The following is an 18589-nucleotide window of genomic DNA, read 5'->3' on the forward strand; positions in this document are numbered from 1 at the left end:
GTAAGTAAATTTATCCACAGCATTATTGGGTCAAATCTCAAATCAATTATTTCTGAATTCCTAAACAAAGATCTTTACTTCTCCATCTCAGCAATAAGTAAACTAGACAAAACCTCTGTAATCATGGAGCCTAAATTATATTTGGTGCCATGTGAAGAATTGACATATTGCATATGACCATATCAATTTTAATTATAAAAGTTCCTGCAATATGTTGCATTCCTTTAGTTCTTTCCCTACTAAATTTCATCATACTCTTTCTTACTTTGCCTCATAGACTAAAGTGTGTGTCTCACAAATGAATGCATGTAGTTTGAAGATTTACTCAACAAAGGCCTGCGGATGGCAGAGAATAGAGTCTCCCAGTAGTGATATGCTGCTGTGAAGTGCCAAGACATTTCTTTCCTTTGGGACACCTCCTTTTGTCTTTAATCCTCTGCAGAGACAACTGCTGACAAGACAGGTTATAAGAACTGATGATACCAGGCAGTTCTTGCTTGCTATCTATAAAAATAAAAGAAAAAATCTTGCAATGAGAAAGTCCTCAGATGAATTAGGCTGGCAGTCAACGTACCTGTGTCAGCCACTGTTCTTAGGGCGTGTTTTGTTTTTTTACAATTGGTCATCATATGTCTGTTAATTTCTTCTGAGCCCTAACACAGAGATTAGAATCATGCATGAAAGTTTATAGGATTTTCGTTTGATTGTTTTTCTTTTCTTTCTCCAGGGGTCAATCAACTCTTTCCAGTCAAACAATTTAGGACTGATGAAGTGATGTCTTTTCTACTGGGTAAAGCAAATTTAATGGCCAAGAGTGTGTGTACAACTGTGAGGTCTTTAATGACATCGCTGTTTACTTAGTGAAGCCAACCCAAATGAAATAGTTCTTCCATCTGTCCCCTAAAGTGAAACCTAAATTCCATATTCAACAGAAGCCAAAGCTTTGCCGTTTGGTGACAAAATTTCATATTTAAATTTTATAGCTTAATTTAGATACCAAAAAGTTGTCAGAAACTGCTGATTATCTTAAGGTGTTGAGGAACTGGATAGCTCTCAGAACATGAGGATATTCTGCTAAAAACACACAGAAAAATACTACACACCTGTGTTAAAGTTTGCTTAATTCATCTATAAACAGGCTTTGCTTAAAATTAAGAGCATTTGCTAGTCAGAAGCTTTTAATCTTAAAAAACCTCCATACAGTTTACTGTTTTTACTATATAATCTTCTTCAAACTAATATTGATAAAAAATATGTGTCTCAGTTAAAATGTTGTTTTATTACATATAGATGCTAAATTGCTCTGGTTTGGAATGGTAGTGAATCAGAACAATAGTAGCATATTTTCCATAAATTTTGCCACCATAAAAGGCTAATTATTGCTCAAAAATAAAAATAAACCTGAACTTCATTAGGCAGGAAATCAGTATAGTGTCATGGCGTCTGTTATTAAACTCTTTAGTTAAGTGTTAGTACTAATGTAAACAGTTTTTATCATCTGTGACACCTTAGGATTTTTAAATTCTTTCCCATATATGATTTAGCATATTGTAGTTTTCAAAAGAAATAAATTATGAAAAGTTGTACCATCAATTAATCAAGTGGGTGAGATAGCATAATCTAATAGAAACATCAGATTGATATTTAGAAATTTCAAAGGAGCTGGTTCTCTTGGACGATTTCTTCCCTTTCATTATAACTGGCTTCCTTTCCTGAAGAGAACAAGTGTTTTGTTTTGTTTTGTTTCTTTTTCTCCACCCTTATTTTACATGGGTACAATAAGTTCTCATTAAAACATTCAGTAAATGTAAAAGTGTTAACATTTTCTTTTATGAAATGTTCAATCTATGTATTTTCATTTTGGTTTTAGCCAACCCCAGTGATTGCTATGTACACAGCTTCACCTGCTGGTGATGACAAATGTGTCTAATTGCAGCATTTCAAATCTTGTTGGTCTGAGTTCTCCTCACCATTTTGATTGACAGGAATTCTAGACTTTCCCCAGTATGTTCTCCCAATTTTTTTCCAAAATCCCCATGAATATTTACATGCTGCCTAGATATTTCTTAAGCCCTACCAGTTTCCCATCTTAGGTAAGGCCACTTTTCCTTTAAGTCCCTGATGGACAAAGTCTCATCACGTAGAGTTAGAGTTGCTGCCTGAAGATTTGAGGACCTCGATATTTGTGTCTTTTTCCCTCACTGCCCTTCTGCCTTCCTCTGATGCCTGAATGTGAATTCTCTTCATTCTTTTCACCAGTAGAGAAATCTTCCACTACTTATGAGAGGCTTTAACCACCACAGAGCTGAGTGCACTGTTGCTTCTACTGTTTGGGATAAGCAAATAAATGGAGGCTCATAAACCGTTGTTTATATATTTAATAGTTAGAAAATCAAAGATATGAGCTTAAATGTGTTCTATTCTCCCTCTTTGACAAATAAGCCTTATGATAATAATAATAATAAAACAGCACACAATGCAAACAATGCATCGTGGTCTTCCACCTCCATGTGCAATATTCTCACTCATTTGAGAATGTCTCCAGAATTGTGAAAGCAAATAAGAAAACAGGGCCCTGACACTACCCAGGAACTACAATTCATCATGTAAGGAATCTATTGCCTGATTCATGATTTTTGAAGAAAAAGGCTTTACAAGGTAATTGTTTTGCTTTTATATTAAGCACTTCCACTGATCGTATCTTCCCTGCACTCCAAATGGATGTACATGTCTGATGTTTGCAGTGGCGCAAGCCACAGATTTGCTTGGATTTTTGATGCACTGACCTTTGTTTTGGATGTGGCTGTCTTTGAGGACAAAGCACAAATAAGTGGAGTAGCGAGTCCCTGAGGTCTGAACATAATCATTTTGAAGATGGATATTTAGGATTGGAGATGTGTTATGCCAGTATTAAGTGCAAGAACCCAAATGACCCAACCATCTGTGGTTCTGTAAAAAAAAATCTTTGCATGAGTTTTTGATTAAGGTGTTGGTTCTGAGGCTGAGGTTCCTGTTGCAGTACTTCCCTCCTGTAGTGGTTCCTTCCCTTAGCCATGGCCCTTCACAACTGGAGCAGGTGCTGTGCGCAGCTCAGTCTCACACTCAACATTCAACCAAGGCTCCTTTCTGTATCAGTACCTCCATGGTCAGTCATGCCTTCTTCCCTGCCCCTGTCCTGCCCTTCCCCTTTTCCAGCTTTCTGTGGAGTCCCTGTCTCCAACCATTCCCTCAAGTATATGTTAAAACCCTAATTGTGTTTAGGTTCATTTTTTTTCCCCACCAATTTTCTAGACTCCATACAAGTTAAGAAGTATACACAGATTCTGCTGTAAATGTCCTCGAATATTTCATGATCACAGTAAGACTTGGGTGATTATTCTAACTAGGACACAGGAAGACTTTTAAGGGGTGGTATTGCCTAATTCTGCTAGTCACCCAAGTGTTTTCAAAGTTTACAAATATAGTCTCATATTCCCCTCAAATAGTGTACAAGTAATGTTAAAAAATTACAATGAACTCACATGTACTTTAATTTCTGGACTAAATGTTACTCTCTTTTCAATATAGTCAATTCCACATAGATTAATATTCAAGCATATGTGCTACTGCAAAATCAATATTAATAAAGCATCATCCATTGGTATTAAACATTTGGAGACAAGAAATTTGGTATGCTTCAGATTAAGTGAATGGCCTTGATGCTACTTTGCTGTGTTTAGCTTTAGACAGGTGAAGTTTTTGCATGAAAATTACCTAAATTTTAGGTAAGTTTTGTTTTTCAACTACCTGTCTGTATACAACCTTGAAAATAGAAATGTGTATAAATCAAGATAAGGGTGAAATGACATTGAATATGTGATAAATTGCACAAAGTGATTTAAAAGGTTTTATCATGAGAACTTTTTTTCAAAGGCAACACTGAGTTTGAAATGAACTTCAGTATTAAGAAAGCATTATGTAGGAGTTATTCTATAAAAACCCAGCTTTATAAGACCACTAGTAGAAAAGTGAATATTGCAAGCTTAACAGAGAATTGCTAACTTTAAAGTCAAAGTAATTTTCTGACTCTTAGAAATAGTGAGCCCACTATCATCATTTGCATTAGTTGTTCAATTCCTTGACCTCTATCAATGTTATAAAGGATGTTTCTAGAAATGGGGGTGATAATTCAAAAGATATTAAAAATACTCATTTCACATTTTGGAGGGAATGGGCAATGATAAAGGATCCCTCTCTGCTTCTGTGTTTTCTTTATAATAATGGGTAGGATGCTATGACTATTCACTCAGTGCTACTGATGGGCAAATAAGGAACTCTTACTATCCATAACAAAGATAATAAAAAAATTACATGCTTTTGGAATAAATGATATAACTTAGTGTGTCACTTAGGTGAATATGGAGATGAGTTTGGTTACTGATAGGACGTTTTCTACTTCTTTTGTCAGACAATTCTTCTACCATACAAGGTGATGGGTAACAATATCTTTCACAGACGCCAGAACCTGATCATTAGCTCTTCCTTTGGGATGAAAAGCAATCTAATTGTAACTATCGAAACTTCTTTTTAAATGACAGAATTATTTTGAATGACATTCAGCCACAAATGTGTAATTATAGCCATCATTTTTTGAAAATTCAATAGTTTTTCTTTGTAAAAGTTTGCTTTAGGCTGAATCTGGATCAGGAAGGTTTTATTTTGAAATTTTATTATTTATTCTTAACACAAAAATCTTTTTAGTTTGTAAAAATATGGAAGGTACATTACAAACAAATATTTGGAAACATTTTCATTTCAAACATATAGAATTATCAGGCTACTTAAAAAGATATTTTCCATACTATCAGAAAATTCTGGTATTTAATTTGATTTTTGTTTTTTAATTTTAATAGCTTTATTGAGTTGAAGTTTGCTTTACAATAAATTTGCACATCTTTGAAGTATGCAATTTAAAATATTTTGAAATATGTATGCATTGAGAAACAATCAACAATCAGGAAAATGAACACATCCATCACACCTACATCCTTGCCAACACATGGTATGATCAGTCTTTTAATTTTAGCTATTCTAATAAATGTGTAAGGGTATATCACTGTGGTATTAATTTACATTCCGTTAATGACTAATAGTGTGGATTAGTTTTTCATGTGCTTATTTGCCATTGGTATAGCATTTTTCTTAAGGTATCTTTACAAATATCTCACTCATTTTTTTATTAGATTGTTTCTTATTATGAAATAGAGTTCTTTACGCATTGTCATTAAAATATCAGAGAAGTGATTTGCATATTTTCTCCAGTCTATGACTTGTGTTTTCATTTTCTTAACAGTGTCTTTCAAAGAGTAAAAGTTCTGCGTTTTGATGAAGTGCAAGTTTTCGCTTTTCAAATGGATTATGCTTTGTTTTTCTCCTAGAAATTTAATACTAGTTTTTATATCTAGGTCTATGATTTACTTTGAGTTAATTTTTGGGAATGGTATGAGGTGAAGTGTCCATTAAAGTTTAATATTTTTTACATAATCATATAATAATATGGGTTTTTTTCCAGCAACAGTTTTTGAAAAGGCTATCATTTCTCCATTGAATGACTTTTGCACCTTTGCCAAAAATCAATTATTCATATGTGTGTGAGTGTATTTCTAGAATACGTATCCTGTTTCATTGATCTATTTGTCTATCTTAATACCAACACCCCAATGTCTTGATCACGTTGGCTTTATAATGAGTCTTGAAGTAAAGTAATGTGAACCCTTCAAACTTGTTCTTCTTTTTCAAGGTCGTTTTATCTATTCTTGGTCCTCTGCATTTCCAGAAGAATTTTGGAATCAGCTTGCCAATTTCTATTAAAAAAAATGTCTGCAAATATCATAATTGGGATTGTGTTGAAGCTATAGTTTAATTTGTGGAAACGAACATCTTAACAAAATGAGTTTATTAGTCCATGGATACAATATGGCTCTCAATTTATTCTGGTTTTTAACTTCTTTCAGTAATGTTTTGTAGTTTCTCATTGTACATGTATAAAGCTTTTATGAGGATTATCTCTAAGTATTTTATGGTTTCTAACATTTTATTATTGATAATTTAAGATTAAAATTTCTGGTTATTTGTTGGTAGAATACAGAATTACACAGATTACACTGTTAAAGTAGTTTATTAATTCTACAGCATTTTATAGATTCTACAGCATTTTCTACAGAGGCAATTTTATCATCAGAGAAAAAATAGCTTTGCTCCACCTTTTCGATCTGTATGTCTTTTATTTCATTTTATTGTCTTTTACTGACTACAACTTTCAGTACAGTGCTGAATAGAAGTAGCTACAGTGGGTATGCTTGCCTTGTTCAGGTCTTGGGGAGAAAAGCATTTAGTTTTTCTCCATTAAGTTTAATGTTAGTTTTTTGTAAATGTCCTTTATCAGGTTGAGGAAATTCCTTTCTATTCTCAGTTTGCTTAGCATTTTTATAGGAATGGATGTTGGATTTTTTTCAAATACTTTTTCTGCATCTATTAGATGATCATGTGGTTTTGCTTTTTAAGACTATTAATATGGTAAATTATATTGATTGCTTTTAAAATGTTAAACCAAGCTTGCATTTCTGGAATAAACCCTTTCACCCTTTCAGGTCTTGCTTTAAGCTTTGTTAGGCAATGTCAGAACAGCATTTAGTCTAATTTACCCCACCAACTGAGACATAACCCTTCTAAGTACTTGTTCCAAAACCCCATCAGTCATGAAGTTTTTCACTTTGGCTGGTGAGAACAGGAAACATTTCCATCTTTGTGCAATCTCCAAGTAATGAACTTTTGTTCCTTCTTAACCTCTTTCAGGGGTTCTTCATTTAGTCTCAGGTAATTTCTTTAAATGCATGTGCTGTTCAGTACCTAAGTAAAGACTTGAGAAGAGTCCTCCACAGTTCTCTGAAGATGCCTCTCTGTTGCTTTTTCTCCTCCAACACCCGGCTTTAGGCATTCTCTAACTGGTCCTCCTCTCCCCACAGATTTTCATCTCGGTGTTTTCAGTTCCTGGCTTCCCCCTCTTTGTGGTACATCTTGAAAACACTCTCAAGACAAGAAATTTAAGAAATCTTAAGGCTCACATATTTTGTTCTGTTTATCTCAGGGTTCACTGTCCTCATTTACTCTTCTTATTTGCCTCAGGCAGGAGGATAAATCTGGTCCCTGATTCTCCATCTTGTCCAGAAGGGGAGGTCTCGATTAACGTTGTTATGGTTTACTTTATTCTCTATCATTGTAACACATTTTTAAAAATGTAAATTAAATTCTGTATTACTGAATGGTGAGATTAAGATTTCTAATTTTAAATATTAAATTTCATCAAGTTAAATGGAATTTGCCTCCTGTTTTTAGCTTCAAAAATCCTGAAACAATTTTGAAAGTCATAGAGTTAGAATTCTGTTTTCATGATAATGAATATCACCACAATTCGATACAGGCAAGTGTTGACTTTGGAATCTATGACTCCATATATTTCATGTGCCGTCTGCTTTCATGTCATCAATTGCTCCATTTCCCTTGGAGAGTTTTATTATGCCCATCTACTCTTTCACTAAATATATGACAAGCTTGAGAAATAAAGTAATAAATCAGACACACAGCTTTGTCCTGTAGTAGGGGAAGGCCAAGTATTAAGCGAATGCAATAAAATGCTCATTTCCAAGTAGTTAAAAACAATTTCTCTGCTAGTCATTGCTGTGTTTGGGTGCTAAAGTATAAAATGCAGCAACACCCAATGAAACATAAGTTTTACTAAGCTCATATACTATGAAGATGCCGACTCTTATTTTTACCTGCATACCACTATTGTAATGGAAATAATTGCATCTATCATTATTTTGTATATATTTTCTCCACTTAGTTTTGTATAACTGTAATCAACCTTAATTTCTGGGGAACACTTCAGGGGACACATTTAAATATACCTTTAAAATAAATTAAACTTGTAGAGAGTTTTTAATGTGAGACTTTAGGTACATGAAATTTAAAAAAGAATGTACTGAGAACTACTGAATGCACACTCTGAAATAGTAAAGATACTCATTTTACAGCACATTTTGGCATAAGAATATATATAAGTAAAAAAAAATAGTGCTCTGATATCAACTTCTAGTTTATATTCAAAAGGAACAGGTTTTAATTCTTAACCAGAATGGCTAATAGATTTGATCTCTAAGCTGATGTGATCTCTGTTTGTCCATTTTATTAAGTTTTGCTGATTTCCTTTTCTTTTACTATGCTTTGTGAGTTAGAATGCCTGATCTTGCTTCAGAGTAATTATTAACATTTCAGAAAATTCTTAGTCTTTCCTTAGCCACCTACTTAAATCTTTACATCATCCTTCATCAGTTGTTTTCTCTGAAAGTCTTTCCATTACTCTCTTTGCTCACAAGCAACATTTTCTCCTAGCTGAATTACCTGTTTTCTCCAACACGTGAGGACAAAGGTAAGAGTTTTTTTTGTCCCTTTTGTGGGGAAAAATTATTAGTTATAATAAAGGCTAAAGTGGTATATGGAAATTGTATTTTATATATGATTTTTCTGTAAGCCTAAAACTCCTTTAATAAAAAATTTAAAAATAAATAAATCAATGCTTAAAAGAGATCCCCCATCTTTTTCATCATGGCCCAACCTGTTTAATGTGAATTGCAAGGACCGTGATTTATTGTTAGCAGTTTCAGGACCTCTATCTTGTGATCCACATAGACACTTAGGGGAGAAAAGGAAGAGGAGGATAAGACATGTGGGGTGGAAAGCACATTCGGGATAAGTTGAGATCCTTGATTCTAACCTCTTTATGTGTTATTTATTGAGTTATTTTAGAAAGTCAAACTTCCTGTCGTTTCCTCCATTTGTAAAATAAAAGACATAATGAATATTTTCTTTAAGGCACATTAGGCCTCAGAGATGAATGGATGGACAACAGCCAATAACATTTACATTTTAGGACAAACGATTTGATATGATTCTGAGTTTATATTTTGGACATTTCAAAGATTAAAATCTTAGACACCTTAAATGTGCATGGTATGGAAGCAAAATGTTATAGCTGTTTCTGATTATAATGCTTTATATTTGGTGCACATGCCTTATAGTTGAACTGCAATGCCGCAAAGAATATTTGAAATAATAAGTAAACAAAAGGAACTACTAATAAAAAGCCAGAATAGATTTTCATATGATTCTACTGAACAGCAGCACAGTAATGGTGATTTTTCAATCTGTATGTCGATGAGGTAAATAATAAGTCCTCTTAGACCTTTTATTCTTCCTGCCTGTTTAGAAGTAATCTCTCTCTATAGTAATAAATTTAACCTTATTACATTTAATAATAAAAATAAATTTAACCAAAAAGAGGTCGGGCCTTTGCACTTGGGTATTGAAAAGTGGTCTTTAGCCCTTGGATTGTCCTTCCTGAAAAGCAAGTCGTTGCTTTTATGGGAGCCTTGGGCCATGCCAGAAAGTCTAACCATGTGATTTCTGGTAGGGACTTTGAGTCATATAGTATCAGTTCAACCTCTGGAGGAGTTGGAGACTGAGGCCAGTCATAGGAGTATGGAATCCAAATAAAGACCCTGGACACTAAATTTCAGGTGAACTTCTCTGGATGGCAATGCTCTGTGACTGCCACAGATTGTGACTGGGGGCAGTTAACCTCTTCTAATCTCCACTGGAAGAAGACAACTGGAAGCTCTCTTCTAATCTGTATCCTTTTTCTGTGGTAAAATGTAACCATGAGTATAAAAGCTTTCATTGAATTCTGTGAGTTTTTCTAGTAAATTATTGTACATGAGGTCATCTTGGGAACCTTTGAACTTGTAATTGTTGGAAATGAGGGCAAGTCTCTGACCTTGCACTCTTTTTACCAGAACTTCAATGACACTTTTTGTTTCTGCCCCTTTGCTATCATAATTATTAGGTTTAACTTTGTGTTTTGATTTCTGTGTGTGTGTGCTGCTTATTTTCTCCTACAGGCTGTAGCCTCTTTGAAGGCTGTTCTGTTTCACTTTATTAGCATCTTTGAGAAATAGCACTGTGTGTTGTGTTTAGAAGGTGCCCATAAATATCTGCTGGATAAGTTAATTGAATCCAGAAATTAGGCCAATTCTAAGGAATTTTTATGGGTGCAAATCTCTCTTTAAAAGTACTTCTATCTAGCTATTGTATAACAGAATAAACAATGCTTTTTTCAGAAGATGATCTCCATGATAGATTTCCTCAAAACTGTTGATTTGAGGACCATTCTTCACCTACTCTGAGACCCCCATATCAGTTCATTGCTAGTCTCTCTCTATGCACTCTTTCATTTGATAATCTGCATGATCTTTTCCTATTTCATTTTGAGAAATATTTAATATATTGGTTGCATATCATGTATCAATTTTGCCGTACTTTAGGAAGGAAGGGATACCTCCCTAATTAGAGGCTGCAATTGAATTGTATTATTTAACAGCTACTTTTGAAATAAATAAGAATTAAAGAAATAGCAATTAATCTTTTTGAGAAAAGCCTAAAGAGTTTTGCTCACATATTTGAGGAGTAAATTACCAAAAAAAAAGAGAGAATTGTTATAGGAAATATTTGTTTTTCTTCTGTAATCGTTAAGAGATGTGGTAGATTGAATCCATATCCCTCTCCTGATGCGAAAAACTGTCTTAATCTGCAAGAGCTGCTATGATGAATATCACACAGATGTTCGCTTAACAACAGGAATTTATTGGTTCATGGTTTTGTAGGCTAGAAATTCAAAATGAAGATATTGACAAGGTTATGCTTTCCCCAGATTCAGCAGTGTTCTTGTGTTACAGTCCTCCATCACAAGATGTCCATGCTTTCGCTCCTGTTGCTTCTTCTGTCTCCCTTTGAATTTCTTCATTTAAGAAAGCTTCCAGTCATACAGATTAAGGTTTCCAGTACGACGTATTAATGACTAAATTATGTTATTCTGTTCTGTCACACTTAGAAAGGATCTAAAAATGTAGAAGTAATTTTGGAATTAGGTAGTGGGTTAAGGCTGGAAGAATGTTAAGGCAATTGACAGAAAAAGCCTAGATTTTATTGAAAAGACTGTTAGTAGAGATATGGACATTAAAGATGCTTCTGGTGAGATCTTAGGTGGAAATGATGAATATGTTATTGGACACTGGAAGAAAGATGGTCTTTGTTTTAAATGGCAGAAAATTTGGAGAAATTGTGTTCTGATGTCTGATGGGAGGTAGAAATTATAAGCAATCAATTTGTGTATTTAGCCGGGTAGCTTTCCAAGCTAAGTGTGGAAGATATGGCCTGATTTCTTCTTGCTACAGTGAAATGGGAGAGTAGAGAGATTATCTGAGAATTGAACTATTAAGCACAAAGGAACCAGCAATTGATAATTGGAGACCTGAGATTTGGAGATCAGAGTGGATTTATCAAGGCCATCTTGGAGCTCCCGGGAAGTGAACCCTCGAAGAATGGTGTTACATGTGAAGGTTGGCTGAACCACCCTTTGCTAAGGACATCAGATGTGTAACTCATGAATCCAGTCAGCTAACTCAGAGGAAGTCAGGATTGGCATTTATCTAGGAAGGGTTGGTGGAAAATCTTTTGTCTAATGGCTTGGATCCCCTCAAACTGCATGCAAAACTGAAAAGGTTTTTGGTAGTTTTGTATAAGAAGCACTGTCAGCAGAGACTGAAGGGGATAGAAACAGGGAGAAATGAAGGAAGGATATCTTTAAGGGTAGAACAATAGAAGCAGAGATCTTCACCAAAGAAATCTCCTTGGGCCAAGAGGTAAGAGCTTCTATCAGTGCCATCAGATAGGGCAGGAATTCTGACCTGGCACTTGAAGTGGGCAGGCCTTCAGCCGCAATGTTCAGGAGAGAGCAACTATCACCCTACTGCTTGGATAGGGTAGGGTCTGTGTCCCGGCATTTGGAGAGAATGTGGCTACCACTTCATTGTCCATTGAGGGTAAGCCCTATGGAGCACGGCTAGCATTTCAAAGTCCAGAGGGCAGGGCCTATGTGCTGGTATTCAGGGAGAGCATGGTCACTGCTCCAGCCCTTGAAAAGGGTGAGATTGCAACTTAAAAACACCCAGCAGACAAAGCATCACCCCACAGATAACTCTTAATCCTTGGAATCTAATGGAGTTTGCCCTACTGGGTTTCAGACTTATTTGTGGCCCCTGCTTTCCTTCCAACCTATCCATTCTGGAATGTGAATTTTGCCCCAGGACAGACTATATCCATAACTGATTTTGATGAGATTTTGAACTTAGAGTTATTATTGGAATTACTTAAGGATTTTAGGATTTGGTATGGGGTGAATCTACAAGCCACAGGGGGAAACCAAGGACAAGGTCATGTTGCAGAGGACCATAGTCACGTGAATTCAGTTAAAGCTTTATCCCCAACTTGGTGTGGCTGTTGTCCTCATTTTGGACTTTCCAGTCTTCAAACCCATGAGCCAATACATTTCTGCTCTTAAGGTGACCTACTACGTGACGTTTACATAGCAGCTCTGGCTGACTGAGATTGGTGGGGGGGGGGGAGTGCAAACAGTTATTCTGGATAAATGTTATTAAGTATAAGCACCTGGAGTGATTTAGCATTGGAACTCTGGAGGTAGTTAGTCAGCCTTCATTGATGTTCTGATGCACTCACTCACTTTCTGAGTGGCCGCAGGCAAGGCGAGTATTTAATTATTCTTCAGTTCTCTCATATGTAAAATGAAGTTAATAAAAATAATAATGATATCTACCTTGTAGGGCTTTTTGTAAGGTTAACAACTTAGAATACTCTTAACACAGTCATGTTGATAGGAAATACTTGTTGGGTATTAGCTATTGCTATTTTCTGAATGAAAATTCAATAATAGTTTTCATTTGAATTTCCATTCCAAATTAGAGTGAGCATAATGACTTCACTTTTTGGGTTATGTGTTCCATACACTGGTTCAAAAGCTGGACTGCTCATTGGATGGAATCACCTGGGAAGTTTAACATAATGTACTTCTGCCTGGATTTAACTAGAATAGGGAATGGTTTAACCGCTGATTATTCAAAGTTCCCCCAGTGATTCCAATGTGCTGAAAGATTTTGAACATTTCTATAGAATCCTACTCTTCAATTACAGGGAAAAATACAATCCAGTGTTTAAATTTTTTTTCCTTTTGTATCTTGAATAAAATTATAAAGTTGAACTCAGGAATGAAACTGTATCTTACAGCATGGATGTTTGCTTACCTCCACACCGGCATGAATATGTTTCTCTGATTTCCTATCATGACCCTCTGTGAACAGCCAAAGAGCTCTCTGGATTTAAAGGGCTCTACTTAGCAGCTGTTCTGATGCCTGGCTTGCCTTCACGATAAGCTCATCTCCCACCCCCAACTCAAACTCTAAGATTACCCTCGGCCCTACTTCTTATGCTCTCAGGCAACAATGAACTAATTTGATAGAAGAATCTGCTTGGTCCACCAATGCATTGAGAAAAAGGAAACTACTGTAGACTTTTATTTCTCTGGCAGTGATTCATTTCCTCATTTTAAATGTCTACTCATAGTCTACTTTGATTGTTGGACTTTAGTGGGCCATCTTGAAAAATGCATTATTACTCTTTCTAATAAGAAATATGTGAAACCTTGTTTTCTAAAAAAATGCATTTTGAAAACATTCCAAGTGAAATGAACATTCTTCTCACTAAGGTAGAAGTTGTAAATAAAGATGAAGATTTCTTATGTCAGAAAAGGACACTGATTAAATATAGACCAAGGGAGTTTTATATGAATAGTTTGGCCCAGTTATAGCACATTTGTTCTCCCTAGCATCTGACCAGCTATTAATTTTCCTTACAGGCTGATAGTCTTATTGTTGCATAGTGTTCAGCAACACAAGATGAAAAATATGCTACTGAGAGAGTTGACTTCTCTGAACTTAGCAGTCATGTATTTCAACTTTGATTTCTGATATAGGTTCATAATTTGGTGTTCATATATATGTGTGTCTGTGTGTTTGTGTGTGTGTTTTGGTGTTCATATATTTTTAAGAAAAGAAACCCACATTATATATATATATATATTTAATTTTTATTATATATTTTTTGGAAACTAATTTCAAACTTACAGGAATTTTTGAAAATACTACAAAACCAATGCAGAGTACTCCAATATAACCCTCGACCCAGATTTACCTACTTTTAACCTTTTGCTGTATTTGCTGTCATTCTTTAATTCACTCTATCCATCTGTCTAATCGATCTATATTAAATTGTGATCAAGTTTTTTAAATGCAATTAGTCTTTGTAGATACTTGCTATAATTAACACCATGTCTTAATTCAAGAAGGTTTTTTCCTATGACATACATGAGTAGAATGGTAATTTTCTTCTCTAAAGCAACAGTACCTACTTGCTTTCCTCTAAGCAAATGCTTATGTCTGTTATGTGACATGTCTTGATATATCTTTGACCCTTGTTATAATTCTTTTCTTAGTATCAATTTTAGGTCAGAGAGTCACACAACGTCTTCCCTTTTCTTTTGTTTTTAGACTTTGGAGCAGAATTTCAGGCAATACACATGCCCCCAAACTACCATAAAAATGTTAGTAGATCATGTTTCTTCATTGGTTTGCGACAAGGTTTGTGCTGTGGTTTGAAGCCTTAGTACCCCAGAAAAACATGTTCTCATGTCTAATCCGTTTCTGTGAGTATGAACCCGATTTTAGTGGAACTTTTTATGAGGCTCCCTCAGGTAAGGTGTGACCCATTTCATTCAAGATGGGTCTTCGTCCTAATTTTGGAGTCCCTGCAAATGGAATAAATACAGAGAGAGGGAGAGAAGGTCATGGAAGCAAGAAGCTGAAATGAATGGAACCAGGAAGTTAAGGGTGAGCCCAGCAGATGGCACATGGACGTGCCTTGCCTTGTAAAAGAGGAGCCCAGGATAAACAGCAGCAAGTGTTTGGGATGAAAGCGTTGCCTTGATGATGCCTTGATTTGGAAGTTTTCTTGGCCTCAAACTATAAGCTAGTAAATTCTCATTTTTAAAAGCCAACACATTTCAGTGTACCTGCTTTGAGCAGCCTAGGAAACTAAAACTGTGTTAGAACATTTCAGCTTGAAATGCAGGTTATGAAAGGGAAAGCTCACTAGGCATGTTGATATTTCTACCTCTTAGATTCCTTTTCTTCCTCAATACAACTTCAAAAAAGGCAATTGCTTTTTATGTGCTCTTAAAACTTAATAAATATCTTAATTTATAACCCCTTCAATTTATTATTTGAATTATTGGATTAATGAATACTGCCAGAAAAGTGTTCAAAGCAAATAAAGTAAAAAGAGAAATATTTATGTCCCCACATCCATTTAACCCTCATCTATTTGTATTTACAATGATTTAATAGCTCTTACTACAACAGAAACTATCTTATAACCACGATCACTTGAGATTAAACAAATTCCAACTGTTTATCTTAGAGATTTAATATCTCAGACAATTAGAAATTTTAGAATAAATAAAGAAATGAAATGCTTTGAGGTCATTGTTGTAGTACTAGAATTGTTTGCTTATATCTTTTGAATATTTTCAGGAGGATGATATAAAAAGATCAGAGAGAGTTTCTTATGAAATTCAAGAATCTAAGGATAAGAAATCACAGATGTAGTAAGTGGGAGGGTAATATTCAGAAAATGAGAAAGAAGTAAATGTGACATTTACAAAAGGAAATTGTGTTTGCAAATAATCAATTATGAAATTCGATTACCTTGTCTAAACCATCAATTATTTTCATTTAAGGCACTTAGAGGAAATTGAAGAACTGAAAAAGTTAATGTTTAGTTTACCTTATTTTAAAAAATCAGAATAGTCCTTTTGTCTTATTCTTTGAAGAATGAGTATAGTACCTCTCTTTACTTGGGAGGGACTAAACTTTAGACCTCTGGCCAAGTGACTACAGTTGGAATTGTCAGAAATGGAGTGAGTGAGTTACCAGTCTTGTGAGGAATTGGGGTGGTGGGGGGAGAGGGCGTTGGGACTTGCCAGAAATGTCTATAGATCAGCAAACCTGGGTTCTTTTGTGGAAATCTGATGTTCAAATAATGGAGCGACTGAGTCTGAATGCCAAAATCAGATGTCAAAGGTGAGAAAAAACATTTGGCAGCAGGTCAGAATGTGGGCAGAGATGGATCCAGTATCAGAGCAGATTGCAAAGCAGAAAAAGAGATGGCCTTGGGAAACAGCACAACCACTGATGGCTGTTTTAACAGTGCATTTATTAGCCAGATGGAGATGTGGAACCAGACTCTTTGTACGGAAGTCCTGGATCCCCCATTTGTTAGCTCGGTTAAAATCAGGGGGGCTTTGGGCAAGTTAACATTTTTATGTATTTGAATCCCCATATAGAAAATGGGAGAATAATAGTAGCAATCATATATGGTTACTGGGAGATTGAATGAATTATGCTTAGACAAATGTATAAAATATTAGTAAGTACCTAGGAAATGTTACTTATGATTGTTATTGTCGTTGCTAGTATTACAGCAGATGAAGTTAAATCAAACAGCTATGTTCCAGGCGCTATGCTTTCTTTAATCTTTCCAACATCTCTGAGTTAGATTTAAAATGAAGAACTGGTTTTCAGAGGATAAAACACCTCTCCAAGATCTGTTAAAGGAAGCTAGGGATTAAAATTAAGATATCTCTGACTTCCCAGTTGGTATATGACTGTTAAATACATTGAGTAAATGATGATCCATTGTCATATTGGAAAACTGGGAGAGAAGTAGGCCTCAGGGAAGCTGAGGAATTCAGCCTTGAACGGACTGTGCTGGAGGCACAGTGGAATATCCAGATGAAGCAACCATCTGAAAATATTTCTGTGATGCTCAGAAGACAGGCTAGGACTGAAGATGTAGATTTGAGAACCTAATCACGCAACGGATAGCTGAATTTATGTGAGTGATAAGATTACCCTGCATAAGATGATCGTGGGAAGAGAGCTGGGTAATGATGGAAGCCAGGGGGATACCAGTATTTAAGCAGCAAGTGGAGCAGCTCTCTGGTGAGGCAGACTAAGCATCATCAGGTAGTGGGGATATGAAAAAGAGGTGAAGTAGAAAATAAAGGAGGACGTTTCAAAGAGAGGACTGTCAGTTTTAAGAAATCCTACTATGAAGTTTAGAAGGACGACAAGTTTTAGGAGTTCATTGGACCTCACAATTATGAGATAGCAGATTTTTTTTCTAATTTTTTATGGGAAGCATTAGAGCGCGTTTCATTATAATGGATGGAAGAGGGAACGAAAGTGAGAAAGAAGAGGCAACAAGTACTGATCTCTCTTCTAGGAAAAGTAGTCAGGTGATAGTTGACAGATTTAATTGGTGGGGAAAAGAGTCAAAATAAAATAAACAATAAATAAAATAAAATAAAAATAAATACTTTTTATTTGAGAAAGTAGCAGAGGAAATCGGTATAAGTGAATTTAGGGTGGAGAGGGTGTTTGAAGATCCTTGCACTTGGTGATTTCTATTTCCTCTTTTGTGAAGGAGAAGGGCATCTCTGGGGTAGGTTTTGAAACTCGGGTTTTGGACTAAGCTAGTAGTATTTGATTAAAGAATTTGGAAAATGAAAGGATGTAATTCTGAGAAAATTACAGAATGATGTTGATTAATTGCACTACAATAACATATTGTCATTGACCTGGGAAGAGGAACAAAATAAGTGCACAGATGCATGGAGTAACTGGGAAATTGGCAAGGCGATGTATAAGGTCAAAGGGTGAAAAGAAATGAACCTAGAAAGGTTTAGATAGAAAAGATAATTTCATGTCAGAGAACAAGCTGTATTCAATATCATTGCCAAAGAATTAGAATGATGAGTGAGAAAGTAGAAAGAAGTATAGGGATGGGAGTTTGTCAGTCTTCCCTTACCATCCATGTACTGCATTTATTTTGTGATGAGAGAGGACATCTTTTTACATAATTCCCTAGATTTTACTGATAAATGATTAAAAATTCTTCATAAAGATTTGATGAAATATGTGTAGTTTAAATGAAGCAGATAGCATTTTAGTTTTATAAATGGGCTTCATGAGACATTGAAAGTGAAATATGTGACTTTCCTCTCACTTGCCTATCCAGTGGCTTGTGGGAAATCACCTTACTTTTCTGAGCTTTTTAGTTTCCTCAGTTGTATAATGGACTTCTATTTAATGCTTGGCTTACCAACCTCAAAAAGTTATTTCAGTTCTCAAATTTGCTTGAAGTTTAGTCAAAGCAGGAAGCACTCAAAGGTGCTCTTCCATGCCTACCACCCCAACCCCCGCCAAAAAAAGAAAAAAGGAATAAAAGGACATGGTAGATCTGTGATTAAATCAATTTGGAAAACTGTAAGTGGTACATTTCTCCCTTGGCTTGTTATAACTGATATTCGCATATCAAACTCCAAAAAGAACTGATTAAGTTTAATTTATTTTTAGTCAGTTTTATTTAATGGGATAATTAAAAAAAATCATTTAATATTCTACAAAACTTGCACCAGAATTCTGCAGTGCACATATTAGAAACTCCTGTTCTGTGAAATGTGTAC

This window comes from Tamandua tetradactyla, chromosome 24 (genome assembly GCF_023851605.1).
Source record: "Tamandua tetradactyla isolate mTamTet1 chromosome 24, mTamTet1.pri, whole genome shotgun sequence".
In the NCBI taxonomy this organism is placed as follows: domain Eukaryota; kingdom Metazoa; phylum Chordata; class Mammalia; order Pilosa; family Myrmecophagidae; genus Tamandua; species Tamandua tetradactyla.